The sequence below is a fragment of the Chlorocebus sabaeus genome, chromosome 25 (genome assembly GCF_047675955.1).
Source record: "Chlorocebus sabaeus isolate Y175 chromosome 25, mChlSab1.0.hap1, whole genome shotgun sequence".
NCBI lineage: Eukaryota > Metazoa > Chordata > Mammalia > Primates > Cercopithecidae > Chlorocebus > Chlorocebus sabaeus.
Window position 1 is genome coordinate 32,376,992 of NC_132928.1, and position 22,262 is coordinate 32,399,253.

General features: G+C 37.8%; 1 protein-coding gene and 1 pseudogene across 3 annotated transcripts in view; both read right to left on the minus strand.

The window, feature by feature from the left end:
- Positions 1 to 22,262, minus strand: part of CRB1 (crumbs cell polarity complex component 1) — a 274,285-nt gene that overhangs the window by 237,602 nt on the left and 14,421 nt on the right. The window lies entirely within an intron of this gene.
- Positions 14,951 to 16,238, minus strand: LOC103230375 (renin receptor pseudogene; annotated as a pseudogene).

Genomic DNA, 22,262 nt, shown 5'->3' on the forward strand with positions numbered 1-22,262 from the left:
CTTAAATGAAATGGACCAATTCTTTTAGCGACACCAACTACAAAATTTACGTAAGAAATAATAAATAACTGGAATGTCTATTGTCTAAATGTTTGTGTCCCCCCCAAAAAATTCATATATTCAAACCTAATACCTACAATAACAAAACTAAGAGGTGGGGCCCTTGTGAATGGGATTATCAATCTTATAAAGAGGTTGAAGGGAGCTGCCTTGCCCCTTTCACCATGTGAGGATGCTGCAAGAAGATGCCATCTTTGGGAAAGAGGCTCTCACCAGATATCAGACTTCCCAGCCTTCAGATCTGTAAGAAATAAATTTTGTATTGTTTATATATACCCAGGTTAAATGAATTTGTTATGACAGCCAGAATGGTCTGAGAAAGGCCAATATGTGATAAAGAAATTGAATCAATAATTAGTAATCAATATAATTAATAATCTTCTGAAATAAAAGCACTATGTTCTGTGTTTTTTGTTTGTTTGTTTGGTTTTTTTCTGGTAATTTCCACCAAACATTTGAGGAATAAATGATCCAAACTCTCTACAATCTCTGACAGAAAATAGAAGCAAAGAGAGTATTTGCTGACTCATTCAAGGTCAGCATTGCCCTAATGCCTAAAACAGGTAAAGAAATTATAAAAAAGAAAAACTATGGGCCAATGTTTCTCCTGAACATAAATGCCAAAAATATTAATAAAATACTAGCAAGTTGAATTCTTAAAAATTCTTTTTAAAAAGTTTAAAGAGAATTATATACCACGACAAAATGAGATTTATTTCAGGTATGCAAGGCTGGTTCAACATTAGAAAATCAACGTAATCCACCATACCACCAGGCTTACAGAAGAAAAATCTTATTGTTAGATGCATAAAAACCCTTTGAAAAAAGTTAACTCCCATATACGATAGAAATTCTTAGAAAAATAGGGATAGAGGGGAACTTCTTTAACTTGATAAAGAGCATTACAAGCAAACCCCATAGCGAGCATTATTTTTAATAGGGAAAGACAGAATATTTTCATCCTAAGATTACGGAAATGTCAAGAACGTGCACTCCTCACCTCTCTTATTCAACATGGTACTGAAAGTTTTAGCCAGTGCAATAAGGCAATAAAAGGAAATAGAAGCCGGCCAGGTGCACTGGCTTACACCTATAATCCCAGCTCTTTGGGAGGCCGAGGTGGTTGGATCACGAGCTGGTCAGGAGTTTGAGACCAGCCTGGCCAACACGGTGAAACCCTGTCTGTACTAAAAATACAAAAAATTAGCTGGGCATGGTGGCACATGCCTGTAGTCCCAGCTATTTAGGAGGCTGAGGCAGGAGAATCGCTTGAACTTGGGAGGTGGAGGTTGCAGTGAGCCGAGATTGTGCCACTGCACTCCAGCCTGGGTGACAGAGTGAGACTCCATCTCAAAAAAAAAAAAAAAAAAAAAAAGGAAATAAAAGCCATATAGATCATAACTACATGGTGGGTACAGGGTTACTTCTCAAGTTCACCCCACAATATGTATGGTTAATAATCACACAGTCTATTTTCTGTCTAAAATGTGTTTGCACTGGAACCCAGAAGAACACAACCATAAGATTAAGAATTCCAAGCTGGGTCCAAGTAGAACCAGGGGAAAGGAAAACATAAGCAGGCTACTAGGTCATTACTTCAGGTTAAACCTAACGTAAAATAAAGAAATCCTCAAGATTCACCTGTGGTTGCAGTCAAGTCACCAGGATGGGATCATGGTAGATGATAAAATATTTGATTCAGAAGCACGAATACCCATGTTCTCAAAATGATCCTTGGATCATATGGCTTTTAAGAGAAATAGCCACAGTATTCTGGTTTCTAAAACTCTTCTTTTGGCAAGCTGTTTCTTATATCAGCTCACTCTTCATCCATAACAAACCACTCTAAAACTTAGGTACTTAACAAAACCACCATTTATTTAACTTATGATTCTGTGGTCTGAATCACCTCAGCTGATCTCTGTTGGCTTGCTCAAGCCTCTGCTACACTCAGTGGGTGGTTTGGCTGATGGCTGGTTAATCTAGGATAGTCTCACTCATATGACTGATATTTGGCAGGCTATCCACTGAGGCACATGGACAACGGGACCATGTGTCTATCATCATCTAGCAGGGTAACACAGACTTAATCACATGGTAATCACAGGATTCCAAAAGCAGTACATGAACAAGCTACAATGCACTAACATATTTCAAGCTTCTGTGGTCCTACCTTTGCTTGATGATCTGGCTCAGTTACCTCTTTCAGAATGTTGACTTCTCTGACTGCTGTCTCTTAGTATGAGCAACCCGAAGTGCACAGGTGACAGTTGGAGCTTAATTAATGGGACATAAGTGGAAGCATCCCCACTTTGAAAGGAGGTCTTCAAAACATGATGACCTCTATGCATCAAAATGGCAGGGACAGTAAACATAAGTTCCCCTACTGAGTCTCTGACAGGAGGGAAAATAGGGCCACTCCTGCTTTTACCCCTTGGTTCCCATATATTTGCCTACTGGGGACATAGTGCCATATACTTCAAAGATTTAAAATATACACTATCTCCTGAAAGATGATGCCCCACTCTTGTAAGGAAGCATCTGTGAGCTTGTATCTCAGTTGTACTTTCAACAAATGCTTCCATCATTCTGTCAGGCCAGCAGCTTCTCAGTAGTATGGGATAGGATGTGACTGACATAACTGAATTCTAAGAGCATGTGCCCATTTTCACACTATAGAAGAAAGGATCTAATGTAATTATCTGGCCTAATTGACTGCTTTCCTCAAAGGATGTTTCAGTATTGTGCTCTATTTTTGCCAGATTGGACTTCTAGGAGCAGCAGTAGCTAGATAAGCCTTGGTGAATGGGAGCCTATGTTACTGGAACCATGAATAGCTTCTGTCCTTGCCCACATGACTTCTCTATCTTTGGAACCATTATACTATCACTGAAGTGGCTGATGACAGAGGCTGACTGATGAAAACCGAGCAAGTCATTTTCTCTCTTTTTTCAGTGCCTCTTCAACTGTGGATAATTTCTGAGGGTCCATATTTGTTAACTATTACTGTTTAACAAATTCTTCCAACTCTTGGCAACTAAAAACTGCTGTTTCTAGTTCACAATCTTTCAAGAGGTTGTAGCCAGGTTGTTTCCTGAGGTTGCAGTCTGGGGACTGAAGGATCTATCTCCAAGCTCACTCAGATGGCTGTTGGAAGAAGGCTTCTCTTCCTCACCACATGGGCTGTTCCAGTGATACCTTAGTGTCCTCATGACATGCTAGTTTGCTTCCCCCAGAGAAAGCTATACAAGAGAGAAGAGTCAGGAAACTACAGTGCCTTTTATAAACTAGTTTCCAGAGTTGCACATCATCACTTTCCCTTTATTCTGTTCATTAAAATTGAGTCACTAGGTTCAGTCTAAACTCAAGATGAGGGAACCAGGAAACAGAGAAGATTATCAATGCATTTTTAAAACTACTACAACAAGTAATAAAAATATCTTCATACCATATGCTCATTCCCATAGGTGCATCCACATGCCTCCACCCTACCCTACCTCCTTGTGCTGGTCACTCAGGTTCTTTAGGAAGCAGACACAGAGATGGAGTAAGGAGTAAAAACAAGGTATTGGGGGAGGGGAGGTAACATCTGTGAAACACAAAAGGAGGAGACAGCATTTGGCAAGGGATTAAGCAAATCACAATGTAGGACTGACAAATTTCTCTCCAGCTCAGTGGGGGAGTTTTGGAGCAGAGAACTTACTAGAAGAACCCATTAGAGGGATCTTACTTTAGGCAGAAATGATTAGGCCCATATACTGCCATTATACTCAGCCACTGCCTGCCCTGAGAAGAGCAAGGTCGTGGCTCAAAAGTTGAGGTGGACCTTGAATAAGTCAACAGCTATAGGTTGTCAGTTAAGCATATTCTAGTAGTATGGTGGGAGGAACATGTTTGGCCCTCACCTACGTGGCTCTTGATACATACTTGACCAATTTCGATGTAAATGGGCAAGTATAAAAGATGTGCCCTAAGAAGGACTTGGTAAGCAAAGGGCTCAGACTCCTCGTGGTGGGAGCCTGGGTCATGCTCCCAGTAAGTCACCTTGAACAGCTGAGGGTGAGGGTCTTCTGGAGTTCACGGTAGAGGAGAGAGATAAGGATAATCATTTACATCCTTGAGATCAGGTGCAGTGTAGAGAACTGTGGTTAGTGCCACTTAGATTCTACTTAAATACTTTTCCCAGATACATGTACCTAATTTCTTTTTAATTGACTCTAGAAAAGGTACCTTATTTGGTATGGCAGTTGCAATTAGGGCAGCTACTTGACAGAGTTTGCAGTATCTACTGTCATTCCTCCAGGAACTATCTCACTTTTGTAGAGATCAGACCAGTGGATCAAATGAAAATACAGTATCACCAATTCTGCAACTTTTAAAAATTGCATTAATTTCTACCATTCTTCTTGACATGGAATACTGTTTTTTTGTTTTTTTTTTTTTTTTTTTTTTTTGTACTATCTTGGCCACATGGGGATGAAGTTTTAACAACTTCCACTTAAATTTCCTTGCTATGATTACTCTTTCTTCCCAGGTCAAAGAACCAAAGTGGGAGCTGTGTCAACTATCAAGGATATCCATTTAAATGATCCCTTCAAAGACTAGGAAAATAAATCCGAAGTATATCTTTGGAACCAGTGCACTCTGTGAGCAGTATATGAGCCAGGATCCTATTACTTGACCCTCATATGTCTTCACTCTAATAGAGGGGCTGTGATGAGATTTTTGGTTCTCTTGAATAACCAAAAATTTGGTTCTCAGATTCTGAGTTTAAGCAGTCCTTAAAATGTTTGTATATTTATCTTTCCTCAGAATGTAGTTACCTAAATATAGGAAAGACCTACTGTGCTAGTGTTAGATCTCTTAGAAAGTGTATATGGTAACAAAGAGCCCTTTTTGTTAGAGACCTGGCCTCTCCTTCAGTCAATGAATTTGGGGTTTGAAAACCAAAATTTAGAAGAGGAATCATGATTTTTTAACTGAAGCAACTGGCCTCAGCCTTCTGTACATCTATTCTTGATTTCTTTTCATTGTGTAGACTGAGTAGTATCTGTGTTGGCTGCCCGTCTATCTTGCCCCTAAGGACACCATGTTCTGGTCATCATATCTTATAACCCTCTTTGTCTCATATCTGCTGACTACCACTCAAACCTTGCTCTTCTTTACTGTAACTGCATCGACCTGACTCCTTACTGTTAAGCATTACCATTTTATCTCTGTTGTCTTAGAGTGTCATTTCCACCAGTTAGCCCAGTTCTTTAAGTGTATTGGTTTCCCATTACTACTGTAACAAATTACCACACACAGTATCCTAAAACAATATAAAATTTATTCTCTTGCGGATTTGGGTGTCAAAATCCAAAATAAGTCTCACTAGGCTAAAATCAAAGTGTAATCTGAACTGCATTCCTTTTGGAACCTCAAGAGAATAATCCATTTACTTGCATTTTCAGGCTTCTGCAGGCTGCCGGCATTCCTTAGTTCATGGCTGCATCATTCCAACCCCTACTTCCACTGTCACATTGCATTCTCTAACTCTCACCCTCCTACCTTTCTCTTATAAGGACCCCCTATAATTACATTGGGCCCACCTATGTAGTCCAGGATAATCTCCTCATCTCAGAATCCTTAATTTAATTAAATCTGCCAAGTCCCTTAAATTATGAAGGTTACACATCCACAGGTTCCGAGAATTAGGATGGAGACATCTTTGGTTGTGGTGGGGTAGGCACTATTCAGCCTACTACAAATAGCATCTCTTATCATCAGCCCTCGTCTACAGAAGAGAGCTACTGCTAAGACTCTGATATTGATATTACTCTCACCAAAATGTTCCTGATTGTAAACAGTTATGCTTCTAGACCTTCCATGGAAACTAGGTATCTGGTGGTCTTTCCATATACATGGTATATCCAGTTAGCATGCCCATTTTGCCTAGTCTTTTAATCCCTTATTTCAGCCTCTGGGATGTCATTTCTGGAATTTTCTACATTGCTTATTGTGGCTCATCACTTTCTTCATACTACAAATTTCATTCTGTCAGCATGTTTGCACCGTTTCCTAGGGTCCTTATCAGGGTATCAAATGCTGTATCATGGGAGAGTGTTCCCCTATTGTACTTTATCTGACTTTAGCATACATCCTTCTTTGATTCCAGCTCTACCAGAATCCAGTCTCACATCTACTCACCTGGCAACAGGCATGTGGAATACCTTATAAGAGGAGTCTGGCAGTGGGCAAATGGTAGACATTCCTTTCAAATATTACATATGATTTATGAAAAATATCAAAAATAAGATGATGAGGGGGTAGTCCTGTTTTACTTGCACTGGACAACCCTAAAAATAATTTTATGAGATTATAAACATATGACTTTAAAATGAAGCAGGAATTGTAGTCTAATTATTTAGTATTTAAGATAATGCCTGTAACTCTTTATAAAACATGTAATAAAGAAGCTATAATTTATTCTGCTCTTGTCTTCTTACAAGAACCAATTCCAAATTGTTGATGGTATACACATTTTATAGCATTTCTCTCCAAATTGGGAAGCAAAGTCTATTAATTACAGCTAAACATTTGCATAACACTTAATAGTTTGCAAAACACTGTGCCTTATGTTTGATCATTTGATCGTCAATGACAATTTCATATTATCATCTTTAATATCTCTAATTTTGCCAGTTAAAAACTTGATCCTCCAAGAGACTAAATAACATGTCTAAGATTTTTGATTAATCAATTGCAAAGCCAAGATTTAGCCTAGAACTCCTGACACTAGAGTGCATGCTCTATATTTACCTCTACCCTTTCTTTGGGTAAAGTATGTTGCTCAAGACTATTTTATCAGTCTGGGACTTCTTTTTCTCTGAAAAAATATAAGGAGTAATTGATTGATTTTCAAGGATCTTTCTAGTTCTACCTATTATTTCCTTTTACATACTGCTGGTAGACACGGAAGTGGATAATTTTATTCACCTGCAAGAGCAACCAGAATTGAAGAGAGCTAGATATAATCAATAACTTAGATAGTCAATTTGCCACATAGTGATTATTTCCCAAGACTGAATCTAAACTTGAGTTGTCATATCTATGTTAAGACCTACATATGGTGAAATCCCATGAAATAGAAAAAACATGAAGAATTTGAGGTAACTACTATAAATTTTTGTGGAACTTATCTAAGGTGGTTAAAAAATTAAAAATCTTGTATTATTAATTGCAATACATATTCTAACAGTGATTTACATAAATTTACACTTTGATCCAAGAAAGAGGATCTGATAGTACAGACCGAAAAATATTTAGTCTAGCTTTTTATATTTCTCTAATTGTATTTTTCATTGAGCTAATTCAATGCAATAATTCTAACAATTATCTGAATGGATTAAGACGTTACAGTAATACTGTAAGGTCAAAAAGCATGAGTTGAAGTCTTGATGTTTCCACTGCAGCTGAGTGACTTCAAGCAAGTTAGTATCAATGTGACTGAGTTCTCTCAGCTGTAAAACATTAGTACTTATTTCAGAGTGTTGTGAGGATAAAATGACTTAATACATATACTGCAATTAGCATAGTGCCGAACATATTATAAATGCTATAGAAGATAGCATTATTAAAACCATATTATGTTGCTACTGTTATTATTACATATGGCAGAATCTTAAAACCTGTATGATTTCCATATCTCCCATAGACTTTTGGTCATCTTCTAATCCAGGGTGAAGCTGTAGGTCTTTTTTCCCCCCCAAATCTTGCTTAAATTGTGAGGAAAAGACCTTAAAGCAAGCCTCATTATTCTTTTTCTTTAAAATGAGAAGCAGATGGCAAGTTTAAAGACAGATCAGCAGGCAGACCATTATCCTAATCAAATTAATGCAGAAACAGAAAACCAAATACCCCATGTTCTCACTTAAAAGTGAATGCTAAACATTGAATGCACATAGACATGGGACAGGAACAACAGACACTGAGAACTACTAGAGAAGGGAGAAAAGGAGGGGAACAAAGGCTTAAAAACCACCTATTGGGCACTATGCTCACTATCCGGGTGACGGGATCACTCATACCCCAAACCTCAATGTCACGCAATATGCCCATGGAACAAATCTGCAAATGTACCCCCGAATCTAAAAGTTGAAATTGTGTTAATAAATAATTAATTAAGATTTGGGGGAGGGAAAAGACAAATCAGAAGACTCTAGGCTTGTGTCTGAGCAAAGAGGAAATGCCAGGAAGCTAGGAAGTTTGCAAGTTCCTTTACAGAAAATGGCTGTGTCATACTTATTCAATTTTACTACCACATCATGTTACTAATCTCATAAAATACTTTTAAATTTATTTGAACTCAAGAAGAGTACACCATAATGCCTATGTCTGTCAGTTTGAGCTGCTATGACAGAATATCATAGACTTGGTGGCACATATAACACATATTTATTTCTCACTTATTTCTGGAGACTGGAAGTCCAAGAACAGGGTGACAGCATGGTCAGGTTCTCGGAGAGGGTCCTTGATATAGTTTGCCTTTGTGTCTCCACCCAAATCTTGTCTTGGATTGTACTCCCGTAATTCCCACATGTTGTGGGAGGAATGCAGTGGGAGACAATTTGAATCAAGGGGGCAATTTCCCTCATACTGTTCTCATGGTAGTGAGTAAGTCTCACAAGATCTGATGGTTTGATCAGGGGTTTCCACTTTTGCATCTTCTCATTTTCTCTCGCTGACACCATGTAAAAAGTGCCTTTCACCTCCCGCCATGATACTGAGGCCTCCCAAGTCATGTGGAACTGTAAATCCAATTAAACCACTTTTCCTTCCCAGTCTGGGGTATGTCTGGGGTATGTCTTTATCAGCAGCCTGAAAACGGACTAATACAGTACATTGGTACCAGTAGAGTGGGCATTGCTGAACAGATATCCAAAAACGTGGAAGCCACTTTGGAACTGGGTATCAGGCAGAGGTTGTAACAGTTTGGAGGGCTCAGAAAAAGACGGGAAAATGTGGGAAAGTTTGGAACTTCCTAGAGACTTGTTGAATGGCTTTGCCCAAAATGCTGATAGAGATATTGGACAATAAGGTCCAGGCTGAGGTGGTCTCAGATGGAGATGAGGAACTTGTTGGGGAACTGGAGTAAAGGTGACTCTTGTTATGTTTTAGCAAAGAGACTGGTGGCATTTTGCCCCTGCCCTAGAGATTTGTGGAACTTTGAACTTGAGAGAGATGATTTAAGGTATCTGGTGGAAGAAATTTCTAAGCAGCAAAGCATTCAAAAGGTGACTTGGGTGCTGTTAAAGCATTTCATTTCAAAAGGGAAAAAGAGCATAAAAGTTCAGAAAATTTGCAGCCTGGCGATGCAGCAGAAAAAAAAAATCAATTTTTTTAAAAGTATACTTTAAGTTCTAGAGTACATGTGCACAACGCGTAGGTTTGTTACATACGTATACATGTGCCATGTTGGTGTGCTGCACCCATTAACTCATCTTTTGCATTAGGTATATCTCCTAATGCTATCCCTCCCCTCTCCCCGCACCCCATGACAGGCTCCACTGTGTTATGTTCCCTGCCCTGTGTCCAAGTGTTCTCATTGTTCAATTCCCATCTATGAGTGAGAACATGCAGTGTTTGGTTTTCTGTCCTTGCAATAGTTTGCTCAGAATGATGGTTTCCAGCTTCATCCATGTCCCTACAAAGGACATGAACTCATCCTTTTTTATGGCTGCCTAGTATTCCATAGTGTATATGTGGCACATTTCCTTAATCCAGTCTATCATTGATGGGCATTTAGGTTGGTTCCAAGTCTTTGCTATTGTGAATAGTGCCATAATAAACATACGTGTACATGTGTCTTTATAGCAGCATGATTTATAATCCTTTGGGTATATACCCAGTAATGGAATGGCTGGGTCAAATGGTATTTCTAGTTCTAGATCCTTGAGGAATCACCACACTGTCTTCCACAATGGTTGAACTAGTTTACAGCCCCACCAACAGTATAAAAGTGTTCCTATTTCTCTACATCCTCTCCAGCACCTGTTGTTTCCTGACTTTTTAATGATCACCATTCTAACTGGTGTGAGATGGTATCTCATTGTGGAAAAAAACATTTTGTTTTTGAGGAGAAATTCAAGCTGGCTGCAGAAATTTGCATAAGTAACAAGGAGCCAAATGTTAATCCCCAAAACAATGGGGAAAATGTCACCAGGGAATGTGATAGCTCTTCATGGCAGGACCTCCTATCACAGACCCAGAAGCCTAGGAGGAAAGAATGGTTTTGTGGGCCCAGCCCCAGGTCCCCGTGCTGTATGCAGCCTAGGGACTTGGTGCCTTGTGTCCCAGTCATTGCCAAAAGGAGCCAAGGTACAGCTCAGCCCATGGTTTCAGAGGGTGTAAGCCCCAAACCTTGGCAGCTTCCACGTGGTGTTGAGCCTGTGGGTGCACAGAAGTCAAGAATTGAAGTCTGGGAACCTCCATCTAGATTTCAGAAGATGTAATGAAACGCCTGGATGCCCAGGCAAAAGTTTCCTGCAGGAGCGGGGCCCTCATGGAGAACCCCTGCTAGGGCAGTGCAGAAGGGAAATGTGGGGTTGGAGCCCCCACACAGAGTCACTACTGGAGCACCGCCTAGTGGAGCTGTGAGAAGTGGGCCACTGTCCTCCAGACGCCAGAATGGTAGATCCACCGACAGCTTGTACCATGCACCTGGAAAAGCCACAGACACTCAATGCCAGCCTGTGAAAGCAGCCAGGAGTGGGGCTATACCCTGCAAAACCACAGGGGCAGAGCTGCCCAAGACTATGGGAACCTACCTCTTGCGTCAGCATGACCTGGATATGAGACATGGAGTCAAAGGAGATCATTTTGGAGGTTTAGAATTTGACTGCCCTGCTGGATTTCTAACTTGCATGGGCCCTGTAACCCCTTTGTGTTGCCCAATTTCTCTCATTTGGAATGGCTGTATTTACCCAATACCTGTACCCCCATTGTATCTAGAAAGTAACTAGCTTGCTTTTGATTTTACAGGCTCATAGGCAGAAGAGACTTGCCTTGTCTCAGATGACATTTTGAACTGTGGACTTTTGGCTTAATGCTGAAATGAGATAAGACTTTGGAGGACTGTTGGGAAGGCATGATTGGTTTTGAAATATGAGGACAAGAGATTCGCAGGGGTCAAGGATGGAATGATATGGTTTGGCTCTGTGTCCCCATCCAAAGCTCATCTTGAATTGTACTCCTATAATTCCCATATGTTGTGGGAGGAACCTGGTGGGAGATAATTTGAATCATGGGGGCAGTTTCCCCCCATACTGTTCTCATGGTAGTGAGTAAGTCTCATGAGATCCAATGGTTTTATCAGGGGTTTCTGCTCTTGCATCTCCTCATTTTCTCTCACCGTCACCATGTAAGAAGTGCCTTTTGCCTCCCACCATGATTGAGGCCTCCCCAGTCATGTTGAACTGTAAGTCCAATTAAACCTCTTTTTCTTCCCAGTCTCGGGTTTATCTTTAACAGCATCATGGAAATAGTCCTCTTCCTGAAAACAACCTCCCATGGCCTTCCTTGGTGCGAGCACACATAGGGAGAGAGAGAATACTGCCTCTCTCTTCTTCTATGGATGCTAATCCCATCATGAGGGCTCTCCCTCATGACCTCATTTAAACCTAATTACTGTCCAGAGGCCCGACCTCCTACTAATATCATACCATTGGGGGTTAGGATTTCAACAGATGGATGGCAGGGGACAGGGCACAAACACACAGTCTAAAACAAGTACCTTCCTGGTTACAAAAGGGGAAATATAATCTGCAAAAACTATTTTAATAATTGACAATTTAAAAGTCGATCACAAATCACTACTACACAAGTTACTACTACTTGTAGAATAATTTAAGTCAATAATTTTGGACTTCAGGTAGAAATTATCTTTAAAAAATTATGATTAAAAAAAGCATAAAATATATTAGTAGTTTAATAACATGTTTAAAGTTCATGTAGCCTGTAAGGATATTTGATGACCTCATGGTAGAATCATATCTATTGGGCACAGTGGCTCATGCCTGTAATCCCCGCACTTTGAGAGGCTGAGGCAGGTGGATCATTTCAGTTCAGGAGTTCAAAACCAGCCTGGGCAACATGGTAAAACCCCATCTCCACATCTCCACAAAAGATACAAAAATTAAATGGTGCGCTCCTCTGGTCCCAGCTCCTCAGGAGGCTGAGGCGCGAGAATCACTTGAACCCGGGAGGCAGAATTGCAGTAAGCAGTGATCGCACCACTGCACTCCAGCCTGGGTGATGGAGTGAGATTACCATAGAAAGACAAAAAGAAAATAAAAGAAAAAAGAAAAGAAAAGAGGAAAGGAAGAAAGGCTGTGATCTGGGGTGGACTGAGGCCCAAAAGATAGACAAAATGAACTCTTAAAACCTATCACACTTGTTAGTAGGATTAGATACAGTTGTGTATGCTAGAAAGACGCAAAATATGGGCTTAAAGGAGACAGTAGTTCCTTCCTTGTCTGGCTGTCATTCTGTTATCCTGCCCCAAGATCCAAAAGAGCTGTTAAGCTCTGGCTGCTCTTCATGCCCACACTACAGGTAGTGGAAAACAGTAACTAAGAGTAAGTGCAGCAAGATCACAGACCTTAGTTTTTGAGAAGACTCCCTGGAAGTTCCACACAACACTTACACTTAACATTTCATTGCATAAGTAACAAGGAGCCAAACATTAATTCATTCATTTATGTGGCCATTCATATCTGAGAGGGAGGTTGGAAAATGTAGTCTTATACTGTGGCAATGTGCCAGCAAAATATTGGTGTTTTGTTACTGAGAGGGATGGAAAGAGCTGCTGGGGTAGGCAATTAAGATGCTCTGCCACAGTTTCATTTATCTAAGTCATAATTAAAGAAGTTCTATTAATTTAGGCCAAATAGAAAACATAAACACATATTTGATGGATAACTTTGAAACATTAACTCATAATGGAAAGTGCCTGACTTCAAGTGTCTAAAATAAAAATCAACACGTTGGTATTTGAGTAGCAGTGGTTGGCATCAACAAGGTTAACACAGTTGTTGAATAGTGATTAAGTCTGGGCTCTGGAGCCAGGCCATCTCAGTGGAGTTCAGATATTAATTGTATGGACTTGGACATTTCACATTGAATTCATCTGTGAAATACAGAAAATGATATCTATTTGTTGAGGTTGTTGTGATAAGTAAGTAAATTACAAATGCAAAGTTAATAAATATAGAACTGTGCCTAATACCTAGCCAGTGCTTAATAAATACCAGATTTTATTACAATTCATGTTTCATTAGTATTATATTTAAAGCACACATTGTCTAATAGCCTTCATACTATATGATGTATATAACAAAAACGTTTCTGTTAAATGTATATGTTAATTTTGTTTATTTAATTTACATTTAATCTTAGACTACCCATTATTACTGAGTATAAAGTCTAATAAAATAAATCTGTATTTCATAAAGAATTTTAAATAAATGCATAGACTGCTAAAGAAAACAACTATAAAACTTAATAAGTAGAACTGTATCTTCAGCATGAATTATTAGTATACATTTTTGCAGTATTAGTAGCCAAGAAAGTCATATATGTTACCCAAAAAAGGTAATAAAAGAATAAAATTATGTTCAGCTTACTTGATCCTAATTATAAGTATATTCCACATAAGCGTATAGTGGAATAAAGCCCAGATACCTATTGGTGAAATTTCATTTATTTAAAGTTTCATGAAATCTGCTTAGCATTCTATGTTAGTGTCTTAGAAATAATCAGTTCTCTGATATTATTTATAAAGTATATTCATTAAAGGAACTGTGAATATTTTGATATCCTGACAAATTGCACCCTCCAGTGGAAAAAATGTTTATCCTTAAAACTTTAATGTGTTTCTGCACTGCAGCTTTAATATATTCAAAGTTGCTTCTGTCTAAAATTCTTTTAAATGTAATTGTGTTTTGCGACCTGAATATATAGAACTAATATATATATATACATATCACTCTATTAGATACACATTATACTTTTGGGTACCCAAGGAGTTCCTCTGAGTTTCAGACTCCATTATGTAAATAGGACATTAAACATTGGCTAAGTACAAGAGCTTTAAAGAAATTTTTTTCAGAATTATTATTAACGTGTCAGTCTTTATAGACATGAGTACATTCCAACATAAAAAGTAGAACTCATCCACTTCCACTTAATATTCTATAGGATGAAGTTGGACCACAAACCATAGTAACTTACACAAGGGGACGTTACTGAACTAAAAATATTTTATATTCATGCTTCAATATTATTTGTGTGTATAATTAAAAGCATTTATACTCCACAAGGCTAGTTTCTTCTTAGATAAAAGTAACATTTTTAGTATCCATCCTAGACCATATGGGTCACCAAACTTGAAGAAGAAGGTTAAAAAGCAGCTATCCTCTGTCAATCAGAAAGAGTTTCAAAACTAAGTGATTGTATAATCACATCCATATTTTAGGGCTAATCGAAGTTAAAAAGGTTTTCTCTTGTTTCAGAGATACTTACATCAAATGAAGACATTTACAAATTGTTCATAGCATACAACAGCCCAAACATGATTTTCACCTATGCTGTGTACAGAAGTTAAACATTCATAAGTTTCTCTAATAAATTCAGTGCATTTTTTTCCATAATAAATAGCACGAGCTATTCTAAATGTTTTAATTTCTTTCAGTGCATATTTCTAAACTCAATAAAGGGAATTAAATCGTGTTAGTAAATGGCTATATCATATTTCAGTGTATTATAGAATCTACACCATACAGTTTGATTCACATCAATACTATAATTCACCCTATTAAAAAACCACAGGCGCACACCAAATAGAGAAAAATGTGAGTTTTTAATAAATTTAAAGTATACTATCTACTTTAAATCACAATGTAAGATATATTTTAAAAAACAGCCAATTTCCAAACCCCTTTTCTAATTCTGGCACAATGAATATTCAATCTATTCGAATATTCTGGTTTGTAATCCTCTAAATGATGCTATCATATCCAGAATCCATGTTCCAAATATTGTAAGAGGTGATAACCACAGCCAGGGTCAAGGCAATCATTATTCAAAGTATAATGTTGAAAATCACTGAATATTCAAAATTATATGCAAGGTTACAGGGACTTGCTGGGTTCTTCATTTGTTTTGCCTCAAAGATAGTCCTTGTCTTCCTCACGAGGGAGGTGTCAAATGACTTAACAGTGACTAACTCTACCACTGCATTCCCACCGTAAAGATTGTACATGTCACCTGCAAACTTTTGAAGAATGTCAACAAGGATTTTAGAAGCAACTCTGAATTGTTCAGAGTCTTCCCCATAATGCTTCCCAGTTTCATCCAAATCTTCCAGTTCCAGTGAACATAAATCAGGAGAATGACCCTTGGCCAGATGCTTATGATAAGACACCAAGCTTGAAATATCATGTAGCATTTGGAGTTCAGAAAGAAAGAGCAGGTCAACTCCATTGTTCCTACTCAGAGAATTCAGGGGAAGTGAACTGAGAATGGAATTTTCCTGAAATAAGTGATTATGGAGCTGTCCTAAGGTGACTGAAAGGTCTTCAAACACTGAGTTTGCCTTCTCTACCAAATACACTCTTTCCTCACTAAGAACCAACTGCAAAACAGGAATTTCCTCAGGAAATAAAGAGTGAATGGAATTTGCAACACTGTCAAGACCAAAAGGAACTGTATTCTCCAAAAGGTACGAAATGACACTGCCTGGTGGTAGAGCCAGTTTGTCCACTCCCTTCACCATCACCATGACGGTAGCCCAAGGACGATGAAATAGGTCACCTACAGAAAGTCCTGGCCAAAGAAAGTTTTCCTTCACAGAGAAGCCCATGGACAATGCACCGCGTCCGGGATTCACTCTCCTGGTATAGGCCAATTTCCATTTATGAAAATAACAGACTGGGAACTACACTCCTTCCCCCAAACACCCGCCACCAACAAGGACAGGAGCACGACAAACACAGTCATGGTGTGGCTGCGGCCGCAGCAGTGCAGGTCAACAAGGAGCAGGCCGGTGGGACACGGGTAAGCACTGTGGTGTGACTGGGTCATAGCATTAGGACTCGTCCTGACTCCTGGGGCTTGCCCCTTCATCGGCTAAAGGAATATTTTTTTTAAAAAGTAAAAAATAAAATTATACCTGTATATATTGAATATTTTCTAAAAGAATATCCTCCACTATGTATTTCATATAGAAATATTATATATATATTTTATATATATATATATATATAATATATATATTATATATATATATTCCTGTGAGTAAAGATTTTGGTTGGAAAGGTCTGTAGTTGCCCAATATTGGAAGAGGAATTTTTTTAAACTTAAAAATTGAAGCATCACCTATTCTTGTCATAAATGGAAGAGAGGAGGACTAGGGCAAGGAAAATGGTACTTCTGGGCACAGATCACATGTTAGGATCAGGGCTAGGTGGTTCAATACAAAAAGTCATTTCACCACCACCCAACCCCAATTTTATAGTGATTCAAAGCAGTTTCATACAGCTTCTTGATTTTTTTTTTAACTAAAGTCCTCTTAATGACAAAGGAAATTGAAAATGGGTTGCAAGAAATATGAAGGCATATCCCATAGCTACTACTAATCAGCAAGAAATGTCTTTATTTTTTAAATTCATCAGGCAGATGTTTCATCCTACTTCAAAATATATGTGCTTTTTGACAGTGTGAAAAATTTTTATTACTGCTAGTAAAATTATTTTTCAGAAAGAATTGAAACATTGAGCACATCTGTTTTTCACTCCAGTCTGAGGAGCATAAAAGCTGACACTAACAGAATGTGATGGGGTATGGTTTGAACACAGAGGGTCTTGACTCTAAAACTGAACTCATCCTACAATATTCTACAGTCATTCTATAGTTATTGAATCTTTCCAACCAAAATCTTTGCTCACCCCTTGTTTTATCTTCCCCTGTTTCTTATGAATCAGTGGCATACTGTCAACTCAGGCAGTTACCACCTAAAACTGAGGTCCTTTTCTTAACAGTCATTTCTGCTAGAAGTTGGCTTTATTACTCATTGGCTCTCTTCTCTCTACAACAAGATGGCCTCTAAAAATATCTTCTATTTTCCTAAGTAATTATACTCTATCCTTCACTTTACACACCTTATGCACCCCAGGCAAAACACAAGTCTTGTAGTCTGTTACTACCTTTTTATGTTTAGCCCGCTCATTAGAAGACATGTAGATCTCTTCCTTGTAGAGAATTGTATTAGTCTGTTCTCACACTGCTATACAGAACTGCGTGAGACTGGGTAATTTATGAAGGAAAGAAGTTTAATTGACTCACAGTTCCACAGGCTGTAAAGGAAGCATGACTGGGAAGCCTCAGGAAACTTACAATCACATTGTAAGGCAAAGGTGAAGCAAGCACGTCTTACATGGCAGAGCAGGAAAAGAGGTGGGGGGAGATGCCAAACACTTTAAACGATCAGATCTCCTGAGAACTCACTCACTATCACCAGAACAGCAAGGGAGAAATCCACCTACATGATCTAATCACCTCTCACCAGGCCCCTCCTCCAATTTGACATGAGATTTTGGCAGGAACACAAATCCAAACCATATCAAGAATTATGCTAAGAAATATGTCTTTCTTCCTGTGTTACCACTTTGCCAAACATTAGCTGTCATTGACAAATCAACCTAAAACTTCTTCTCAAAAGAAAGTACACACAATAGTTATCTTTATTCCCTAAAGTTCATGGTCTGACACCTTCCCTGCTCCCATCTTCTTGGATCTTGTCTCATCTTAGAAGTCCGCTTGAAACCAGCTTAGGTAAGACAGTTTGTTCTCACCTCTCTTGAATGCCTAATCCAGTGTTTTTATGTTGCTGGTCCACATTTTATTTTTACTTCTTCTAAGTTCATTATTTACTTGTTTATACATCTTTTTACATTATTTTACTTAGTTCTTACTTTTTGTTCATCTCTTTTAAAATTACTTCATTTCCTAAACTCTTTATCCAATTTGTTTTATTATTTAACACTCTACTGTGTTCCTTCTATTCCTTTTCTTTTTTGCAATCAATTTTAGTTAATTTTTTTTTCTTTCAACCTCTCCATGTTAAATAGTAGGTCAGACTCACAAAGGAGAACAAAGAGGATGACTTGTGTCTACTAGAGGAAATGTACTAATCAGAAAAACACACACAAAAAATTATAGCTATGTTAAGTGTTACCAAGAAGAGGTGTGCAGTTTCATGAAAACATGTGACTGGGTCATTATCCTAGTTAGAGAAGTTAACAAAAGCTTCCCTAAAGAAGAGATGAACTCTTCTCATGGAAGGATGAAAATATGTAAGAGAGTGAGTGCCACCAACACAGAGACAGTACTACAAAACTGTTTGTGAGGAGAGAACAAGCAATCTGACTTACAGGTAGTAAAAGAAGGTCACTGTGGCTGGAGCACAGAGAGAGGGAAGCATGGTATAAAACTTAGAGGTAAGTGCAGTTTGGATCATACAAGTTTTGTTGAGAATTTTGGTGTGTATCTTAAAACCAAATGGAAGCCATTCAAATGCTTCAGCAGAGGTAAGAGCACTAATGTGAGGATATTTGCATTTGAAATCTTACTCCTCTACATATTCTCTGTGTGACATCACTTTGGACAAGTTTCTCAATCTCTCTTAGCCTCATCTGTGAAATGACAAGAATAGTCATTGCATTAGCAGTCATATAAGAAGTAGTATTGGTAATAATAGGTAAGCTTTATGGACCTGGCACTAGACACTGTTCTCAGTGTCTCATGGATTGTCTCTTTTAATCCTCTGTGATGTACGTACTATTACTATCAGCCCTATTTTTCAAGTGAAGAAAATAAGGCACAAAAATCAAGTGAAAGAAACAAAACAGTAAGTGGTGGATTATCTATTTCATAGGATTTTGTGAAGATTAAAAGCGTTGCTAGACTAAACTAGTTACCACAGAATTCAGGACATAGTAAGCATTTGATAAACCTTATTGTACTTGAGGTTCCAGTTTCAAATAAAATTATGAGTCAGATTTTTTAAAACATTATCCAAGGTTGAATTCTCATCAATGACAATTTCTTTTTCTTGTGGCCAATTTTGTCATACTCATGTCTTATACTTATTTTTAAACACATTATGAATCTTTTCAGTGGCCATGGCAAACCTACGAGCACCTTCAATTCACTTGGGCTTCCATAGTACTTGTTAGCTATATGGGCTTTAGTCTTCTTACTGTCTATGCCTCAACAACCCTGTCCTACTCTACCTATCAAGCCTTTCCACTGCACTTGCTGCTATGGTAAATCTGTTTTCCTAACTCTAACTTCTTCACTAAATACCCCTTCCAACTTCTAGCCTTAACTTAAACTTGTTATTCCCTAAGGATATTGCTTTTCCTGCAGCTGCTCAAACAGGTGTTTCCTACTACACATCCCTCCTTTCCTTGTTCCCAGTACTACTTCCAGTCCATTATTCCTTCAAATTAATGTAAAAATAAAATAGCTCTTTTGAAGCCCATGTGTCTGCCTATATCATGTCCTGCTCTCCTATTCCCTGCCATCCACAAACCTTGTATCATCCACATCCAAGGGACTTTTACATGTACACAGCCCACACAACATCCTTTTCTCTTGGGGTTATGGATCCAACTTCACTGACCTCCACATTTATTCCACTCAAGTGAAACACCAGAGTAGAGGTCATCAATAGGGCCTATGGGCCAAATTGAGGATAAATATATTGTTTTGCTTGGGCCACGAAATGTAAAAATATAAACTTTACATGACTGGCAAATCCATACTCATATATGAGAATCTCAAAAAAGGCACTTTCTTCACTAATTATATAAACGAGTTCTAGCAATCACCCAGTACCATTCAATCTCAAATTACTCTCTCAAGGTTGCTATTGTATAACCCAACTAGAACAACAAAAAAAAGTTCTTGCCAGTAGTAGAGTACTTCCTGACACAACATCAAGTTTTGAGAATCATTGTGTTTCATGATAAACTGACACACCTTTCTTGTTCCTTCCCTGGCATAGGTGGCAAGCTCTGATTTTGACTCTAAAGTCTAGAAGAGTCTGCAAGCACTATGACATCATCTGCTCTCTTTATGGTACTTTTAACATTTTTTTTATTATAAAAATACATGTTTAAAATAGAAAAGCCAACATTTTTTTTAATTGAAGAAAAGAAAATCTTACATCACCCCCACTACACAGAGACAACCTCTGTTAATACTGGGGTGCAATGTCTTCCCATCTTTACTCAGTGCAATTCCGTCCTATGTATGTGATCATGCCCTATGGGCAACAAGTACTATTTGTTTTCACATAAAAAGTATTACATAAGTATTTTTCTATATTGTTACAGTCTCTTAGAATATATTGTTTTGAGACATAGTTCATGTATCATAAAGTTCACCATTTTAATATGTGCAATTTGATAATTTTAGTATGTTTGTGACGTTGTGCAAAATGACCACTATCTAATTTTAGAACAGTTTCATCACCTCCAAAAAACCCATACCCAATAGCAGTAATTCCTCATTCTCCTCTCTCTCTATCCCCTATGAACTACTGATCTACTTTCCAACTCTATAAATTTGTATTCTGGACATTTGATGTAAACAGATTCATACTATATGTGGTCTTTTGTGTTTTATTTCTTTCTCTTAGTATGTTTTCAAGGTTCATCCATGTTGTAGCATGTGTCAGTACTTTATTCCTTTTTATGGTGAATATTTGTTTGCATGGATATATCAAATTTTGTTTATCCATTCATCAGTTGATGGACATTTGCATTGTTTCCAATTTGAGACTGCTATAAATAATGCAGCTATCACTTATGTACAAGTTTTTGTGTGAACATGTGCTTTCAATTCTCTTAGGCATACACATAGGAGTAAAATTTCTGGGTCACATGTTTAATATTGAGGAACTGACAATCTGTTTTCCAAAATAGGTGCATCATTTTATATATTCTCACCAACAACAGTTTTTAAATTACAGCCATCTTAATAGGTATGAAATGGTACTTTATTGTGATTTTGGTTTGTATTTCCATCCATAAGTACTAATGATATTGAGTATCTGTTCACGTGTTTATTGGCATTCATACATCTTTGGAAAAATATTTCAATTCGATGTACACTTTAAAAATTGGGTTGTTTTTTATTGTTGATTTGTAAGAGTTCTTTATATATTCTAGATATTAGATTTTTATCAGATTTATGATTTTCAAATATTTTCTCCCATTCTGTGGGTTGTCTTTTCACTTTCTTGAGAATGTTCTTTCTTTATGGGACTTTTATAAGATGAAGGGCTTGAATGTCACTTTATAACCATGCTTTCTTCAGTTGGTCTTTCTCTGAAGATGACAGAGTAAATGTTTCTCACAAATCACAAGGAACTGTCCTCATTCCTGACCTGTGGCAGCTGACACTCATGTAGGTCTTTCAAAGGAGCCTGTAGGCCCTCTTCAGTTTTGACCTCATTGCAGTACACTATTATTCTCTTAACTACTATGATATTTGAGTACTAGTTTCTAAAATTTCCATTGCCCTAATTTAAATAAATAATCTAGCTCTATATTCTTTTGAATCATAATTAATTTTTAGTGAAGGTAAATATCATACCAGGATTTATAATAATTTTGGTTCCTCCAGTGAAAAACTTGTATCTTTACACTAACTTAAGGGTAAAAGAGTAGCTCAATATCAGCAAGATGCAGTATTATAGTATACTTCTGGCTTCTCACTAATGTCTAATTGACAACTTTCAACTAGTTTATTTATTCAAAACTATTTACTGGCTTATTATCAGGATCTATACATTTTACTAGTTGTTAAGGATACAGCCATAAATAGAATTAATACGGCTTCTGTCCTCATAGATATTTTAGTTCCATAGGTGAGTAGGCAAGCAACCATGTAATATGGGAGCTATAGTGTTCTGAAAGCAAATAAAAGAGGGACATTAGCCTGCATTTAAATGCACAGCAAACTTCTTCAAGGAGAAAATGCCTAATCTGAAACTACTTGAATAGATGAATGGGACTATACCAACATGGGGGTAAAGTGGTAACATACTGGAGAAAGAATATTCTAAGGAAAGGAAACTACATTCAGAAGACCAG